This window comes from Pan paniscus, chromosome 23 (genome assembly GCF_029289425.2).
Source record: "Pan paniscus chromosome 23, NHGRI_mPanPan1-v2.0_pri, whole genome shotgun sequence".
Lineage (NCBI taxonomy): Eukaryota > Metazoa > Chordata > Mammalia > Primates > Hominidae > Pan > Pan paniscus.
Window position 1 is genome coordinate 27,365,883 of NC_085927.1, and position 7,601 is coordinate 27,373,483.

The following is a 7,601-nucleotide window of genomic DNA, read 5'->3' on the forward strand; positions in this document are numbered from 1 at the left end:
CTCTCTAAAGCTGTTAATTTTCTTAAGGTTTTTTTTTTCTTTTTTTCTTTTCTTTTTTTTTTTGAGACAGAGTTTTGCTCTTGTTGCCCAGGCTGGAGTGCAACGGCACGATCTCAGCTCACTGAAACCTCCGCCTCCCAGGTTCAAGCGATTCTCCTGCCTCAGACTCCCAAGTAGCTGGGATTACAGGCTCCTGCCATGAAGCCCAGCTAATTTTTTGTATTTTTAGTACAGACAGGGTTTCACCATGTTGGCCAGGCTGGTCTCGAACTCCTGACCTCAGGTGATCCACACACCTCAGCCTCCCAAACTGCTGGGATTACAGGCGTGAGCCACTGCACCGGGCAATTTTTTTAAGTTTTAAAATTACAATATTTACCCCTAGCACCAAGATTGTCTCAAAATACCACTAAAAGAAAACAAGCCTTCCTGGAGAGAGTGCTGATTCCAGGTCTAGGCCAGAAATGTGTAAGATAAGCCTGGAACACTGTCACTCTGGATAGCAAGGAATCTATTAAAGATTAGGATGCTTTCAACACGTCTGAAGAGCCAATCTGAAGGGACTCCTTCTAACCAAAGATAGGACATTTTATACATCAATAAGGATAATAATTGCAGTGGATTGAAATACATCAAATGTGTTTGAATGTCTGCATTCATAATGATTCTTTATAAAAAATAAAAGTGGGTTGGCCAGCCACAAGGGCTCATGCCTGTAATCCCAGCACTTAGGGAGGCCAAGGCAGGAAGATCACCCGAGGTCAGGAGTTCGCAACCAGCCTGGCCAACCTGGTGAAACCGCATCTCTACTAAAAGTACAAAATTAGCTGGGTGTAGTGGTGCATGCCTGTAATCCCAGCTACTCAGGAGGGTGAGGCAGGAGTATCACTTGAACCCAGGAGGTGGAGGTTGCAGTAAGCCGAGACCTCGCCATTGCGCTCCAGCCTGGGCAACAGAGCAAAACTCCATCTCAAAAAAAAAGAATAAATAAATAAATAAATAAATAAATGTGGGCTGGGGACAGTGGCTCATGCCTTTGGGAGGCCGAGGCAGGAGAATCACTTCAGCCCAGGAGTTCAAGACGAGCCTGGACAACACAGGGGGACCCTGTCTCTACAAAAAATGTTTTAAATTACTCAGGCTTAAGGGCCCATGTCTTTGGTCCCAGGTACTCAGGAGGCTGAGATGGGAGGATTGCCTGAGCACAGAAGTTTGAGGCTGTGGTGGCATGATTGTCCCACTGCATGCCAGCCTGAGCAACAGAGCTAGACCATCCCTGTCTAAATAAATAAACAAATAAAAGTGGTCACCATCAAAGGATATAAATGAAACAGACCGTCATTTTGAAAAATGGTAAACAAAAAGAACAAATCAAGCCACTAACTGGCCTTTTCTATATAAATTGTACAACTGGGTAGCACAATAATTTATAAGAAGCTGCATCTCTTTTTTATATTTACTTTTTTTTCTTCATGGAACGCCCTTCTCAGGGTAGCAATATCTCTTTCTGGAAGTATGGCAGCTCATAAATGAAGAAGGAATGATATAACAATACCATCATTGTTCAATCCATAATTGATCACTGGCTGTTAACATTATAAAAAAAAAAAAAAAAATGTGGCCAGAGAGTACACACCTCCTGCTGGAAGAACTTAGCACAGTCTTTTTGCCTTGACCCCTCAAATCCAACATGAATCTGATCAAGCTTTCAGATCAAACTACTAATTTATCAAAACTAGAACAAAGTGAAGAACAAGTTAATCAACATCACAAGGATACAATTAGCCAAATTCAAACTATCAGAAACAGCATAATGAGAATACAGTTAGCATAATCCAAACTATGGGGAAACTGCCTAATTTATTAAATAAACTGCAAGAGACAAAAAAGAGATCAAATGGGGAAGCTTTCAGGATCAAAAAAAAGCTAAGATACGAATGAAGCAATCCAAAAGAGAGACTTTATTTGGATTCTGATTCAAACAAACAAAAAAAATATGAAATTACTGGAAATTTGGAGCTAGCAGGGGAGTTGACAATATTAAAGAGCAATGGTGTGGGATGGTTGGTTGACCATGGTATTGGGATTATGTTTTTAAAAGAGTTCTTGTCACCAGGAAAGTGGTTCATACCTGTAATCTCAGTATTTTGGGAGGCCGAGGCAGGAAGATCATTTGAAGCTGGGAATTCTAGACCAGCCCGGGCAACATAGCAAGACCCTGTCTCTACTAAAACAAAAATTAAAAATTAGCTGGGCATGGGGGCGTGGGTCTATAGTCCCAGCTACTTAGGAAGCTGAGGCAGGAGAGGTCAAGGCCACAGTGAGCCATAATCGTGCCACTGAATTCCAGCCCGGGCGACAGAGGCCTTGTCTTGAAAGAACAAAACAAGAATCCTTATCTTTTACAGACATATACCAAGACATTCAGGGAGAAAATTATATGATATGTGGGATTTGCTATAAAATAACGAGAGGAAGAGGAGAAGCATGCAGGAGTGTACGTGAAACAACATTGGCCACGAGATGACAAATATCTGAATCCGCTGATGAGTAGGTGAAAGCTCACTACACTAGCCTCTTGTTTAAAATGCTCCAGAATAGAAAGTGTGTCTGAAAATCCACTTCATGGGTTTGTAGCAAGCATTGAATAAGGTCATGTATACAGAGTGCTTTATAACCATGGCTTACAGGTAGTCAGCACACATTGTTTTTAGTTTTGTATACTCCCCGTCCATTAATCACATCCAAAAAAGGTATGTTATTCACACTAAGAGCTCTGGCCCATGGACCTTTGTCCACTTGGTGGTAATTTTTTGAAATTTGGGGTTTAGAATGAGGAAATGCCAGCCTTCACAGCCCCAGGCTTACTATGCAGCAGCAAAGCCAACAGTCCCAAATGCCTTCCTAGCACACCTAGTAAGTAGGATCACTTTCCTCTCACCTTGTAGGCATACTTGAGTTCATTCACTCATTCATTCACTATTTTTCATTCATTTCTTATGTGCCAGGTATTGGGTGTTAGGGATCCATAATACAGTGAACCCATAATTGACTGCAAGCATCACTTTCAAAGCATCATATCAGGATGAGAATTTAAGTGCCAAGTGAATTCAAGGAACAGTGCAAAGGATCCATGGCCTCAGTCACCATGAAGACCCTCCCAAGAGCCAGCCCTACTGGGCACATATAAATGAGTGGAGACCTGGAATTCACCCTTACAAAGCCTAGAACCTGACAGAGCACACAAGACAAAAGCCCAAATAACCAAGAACAGGGAGCAGAATGTGAGAGGTTGGCCCCAAAGGATTCAGCCACCAAGGTGGAGAAAGTAATGTGTGCAGAGTGGGGAGTAGTCAGGTTTGGCTGAAGCAAGCAGGCATTTGGGGAGAGGTGGAAACTGAGGCTGGAATGGTCTCCTAGGGCCCTGTATGGAGAAGGTCAGGTTCAGGCATCTGAATCCCATTCAGTAGCAAGAGAGTCACTCCATGGTGCCAAGCAAGGGCTAACAGGCTTAGGACAAGATTCAGGAAGAGGCCTCTTGCAGCAAGTGGCCAAGCCGAGGGACCACTCATGGAAGGCCTATCCCCGCCTGGCACTGCACCTTCAAGTTCACATCACATGGCCATGTGCACATTCATACACAACCATGTGCATGTTCATACACAACCATGTGCATGTTCACACAACCATGTGCACGTTTACACGTGGCCACATGCATGCTAATGCACAGTCATATGCATGTTCACACATCACCATGTGCACATTGAAACATGACCATATGCATTTTCACATGCTCAGTGACTCACAGATTCATAAGACCTGAGACGGACGTGCATTTTGGGAGATCCAACTTTAGGATATGGGCTCACTGTCTCAGCACATGCAGACCAGGCCTGAACTCTATTCAAGAAAGCTGCCTGCCAGTTTATAGCAGGGGTTAGCAAACCTTTTCCATGAAGAGCCAGTTAGGAAATGTTTGAGGCTTTGCAGAACATGTGGTCTCTTGCAACTACTCAACTCACTAAAGCAACAATGGACAACACATCCGTGAAGAAGCATGGCCGTGTTCTGGTAAAAGAAAACTTGGCTGCAGTTTGCCCATGCCTAGCCTAGAGTTTGTAGCCTCTTCCCAGAGAGAGGGAATCTGACAGATTCCCAAATCTGTCAGAGACTAGGAAGTCTCCTTCAGAAGGACACCCCTCCAAGCCTGAGGATCCATCCACCCACAGGAGGCCTGGCACAACTCATTCCCCACTCAGCTTGGTGCAAGCTAACCCTATCAGGCCCTGCCACTGTTATCCTTGCTGACCACCCCCAGTGTCCTCTCAAGTGGAGGCTGCCTGCTTCTCATGTCCTCCGCCGCAGGGTCAGGCACTGCACCCACCCCTTCCAGCCCCACAGGAGCCCCTCTCCCCAGCCCTGGCCTGCTGCCACCCGACCCCCTCACCGGGGAGCCCCTGCACATCCAGTTGAGCCCAGATGGCATTCCTTTAGGAAACCTCCTCGACACTCCGAAGTCCAGATCGCAGGCCCCACCTGGAATGTTCTCCTTGCAGCCTGTTCTTCACTCATGAGACCGTGCTGCACACTGGACACTGAACCATGAGCTTCACCGTCTGTCTCTTCCTTCACTACCTTCGCTCTGCACTAGGCCATAAGCTCTGTGGGAGAAGGAACTCATCACAGTGCCTGCCCCAGACAGGTTGTTCATAAGCACGTATTGAAATATAGAATTCCCAGGCACCTCCAACAGGGAGACTGGACCTTGTGAGACCCAACAAGAAGCCAGTATTTCAGAACTGATGAAAAATAGCAAGGATCTAGATTAGGGGGTATAGTGGGAATGAAATGGGGGACTGGGTGATGCCCCATATTTGTCAATGACTCATAGTCTTTCTCCAGAGATGTGTTCCTCCCCTGTGTTCTTTGTCTCATCAGCTGCCACCAGCACTCACTCCAGCCACTAAAGCCAGAAAGTTGAAAGACCTCTGCCCTCATCTGGCCCAGCCCCCATCCAGCCAAAGACCTGTCATTTCAACCTCACGCCCACCCCGCTTTCCACTCCCACTGCTCCTGCCTTAGTTCAGACCACCACCGTCGCTCTCCTACCCAGTTCAAGCCAAGCTGACCTGGCCAGTGGCCTTCAGGCCTTCCCTTCTCCATCCTGCCATGTCCATCCTCCACAGGCAGAACAGGAAGCTGTCATGTAACAGTGCAGGTCTGCTTTGGTCCTTCTCCTAAACCCTTCAGTGGCTTCCCGGTTCCCTTTGGGTCCTGGTACAGATTCCTTAGCATGGCCAGGGAGGACAGCCCTCCATGATCCTCCCCTCCCTGAGATGCTCCTCCTGCCCCAGCACCCTGTGTTTGAGCCCAAGCCCGCCCTGTGGTGTCGCGGGAGGCCCAGCTCCTCTGCCTGGGGTGCCTTGCCTGGCCTAGGAACTGGGAAAACTTACCTGCTTCCAAGACTCAGCTCTAGCACCTCTTCCTGCTGGGTGTTTTCCGATGCCCCCCCTCTCGCCACCTCATGGGGACCCCACAGTCCCCTGAAGAGCCTTCTGCCCCAGTGCCTCACCCCACTCTTTAGACCTGTTTCTGTTTCCATGGCTGCCTTGCCTTCTTAGACCACGGGCTCCTGCAGAGCGGGACCCCATATCTCAGTCGACTTTGCATTCCCAGTGCCTGGCCGAAACTGAGGCTGGAATGGTCTCCTATTCCATAAGCTCTCAATAACTCTTGAAAAATGACTGGAATCCTGGACAGCGCCAAGGCAGCAACTGGGATGGGAGAGTGATCTGCTGCCCTCTCCTGGCAATGTGAGGAATTGTCCTGAGCACAGACAACTCCCTCCCTGCCTTGCACAAGTGCAGGATGGGGGAAACTGGAAAAGGAGCTGATGGAGGACTGGGGAGGTGGATGCTGTCTAAGGAGACAAACTGAATTGAGGGGTTGCTGGGACTCTGCCGGCTCACACGCTATTCCCATGTCATGGGCCCAGGGGCCAAGTCAGTGCTTCCAAAGGAGGGTGCATCCTGAGAGAGGCTCTGGCTCCCCCAACAAAACCCTAAACTCTTGAAGGACATCTTCCTTCTCAGTATACCCTATTGCTGTGTTGTTGTAACTATCACTGTAACTTTTATTCACTTCAGTGGGTGATCACTGAGTTTTTCCTCCATTGTTGTAAAACATGTATTTTGCTCTTGTGTGTAAAATGACTGTGAATGTAGCCACTGCCTTCTCCTGATTTTAACTCAGCTTTCTACTGCTAGGAGGTTATCTCTGTTCTGGGTTTCTCAGCTTTCTATCAAAACCCAAATACTGTCATTCCTCGGTATCCGTAGGGGATTGGTTCCAGGAGCCTCCCTTGAAGATACCAACATTGCAGGTGCCCAAGTCGCTGATAGAGAACAGCGCAGCATTTGCAGACAACCTATGTACACACTGCATGCACTTTCAATCAGCTCTAGATTACTTCTGATACCTAATTCAATGTAAATGCTATGTCAGTAGTTGTCTAGGGAATAATGACAAGAAGAAAATTTTGTACATGTTTAGTATGTAGGGAAAAGAAAGAGAGATCAGACTGTCACTGTGTCTATGTAGAAAGGGAAGACATAAGAGATTCCATTTTGAAAGAGACCTGTACTTTAAACAGTTGCTTTGCTGAGATGTTGTTAATTTGTAGCTTTGCCCCAGCCACTTTGCCCTAGCCACTTTGACCCAACCTGGAGCTCACAAAAATATGTGTTGTATAAAATCAAGGTTTAAGGGATCTAGGGCTGTGCAGGATGTGCCTTGTTAACAAAATGTTTACAAGCAGTATACTTGGTAAAGGTCATCGCCATTCTCTAGTCTCAATAAAACAGGAGCACAATGCACTGCAGAAAGCCGCAGGGACCTCTGCCCTTGAAAGTGGGGTATTGTCCAAGGTTTCTTCCCATGTGATAGTCTGAAATATGGCCTCGTGGGATGAGAAAGACCTGACTGTGCCCCAGCCCGACACCCATAAAGGGTCTGTGCTGAGGTGGATTAGTAAAAGAGGAAGGCCTCTTGCAGTTGAGATAGAGGAAGGCCACTGTCTCCTGCCTGCCCCTGGGAACTGAATGTCTCGGTGTAAAACCCGATTGTACATTTGTTCAATTCTGAGATAGGAGAAAAACCGCCCTATGGTGGGAGGCGAGACATGTTTGCAGCAATGCTGCCTTGTTATTCTTTACTCCGCTGAGATGTTTGGGTGGAGAGAAACAAACATCTGCCCTATGTGCACATCCGGGCATAGTACCTTCCCTTGAACTTAATCATGACACAGATTCTTTTGCTCACATGTTTGTTGCTGACCTTCTCCTTATTATCACCCTGTTCTCCTACTACGTTCCTTTTTGCTGAAATAATGAAAATAATAGTCAATAAAAACTGAGGGAACTCAAAGGCCGGTGCCGGTGCAGGTCCTTGGTGTGCTGAGCGCCGGTCCCCTGGACCCACTGTTGTTTCTCTATACTTTGTCCCTGTGTCTTATTTATTTTCTCAGTCCCTCATCCCACCCGACTAGAAATACCCACAGGTATTTCTAGGGAGGGGCAGACCACCCCTTCACAGTAAAGCCA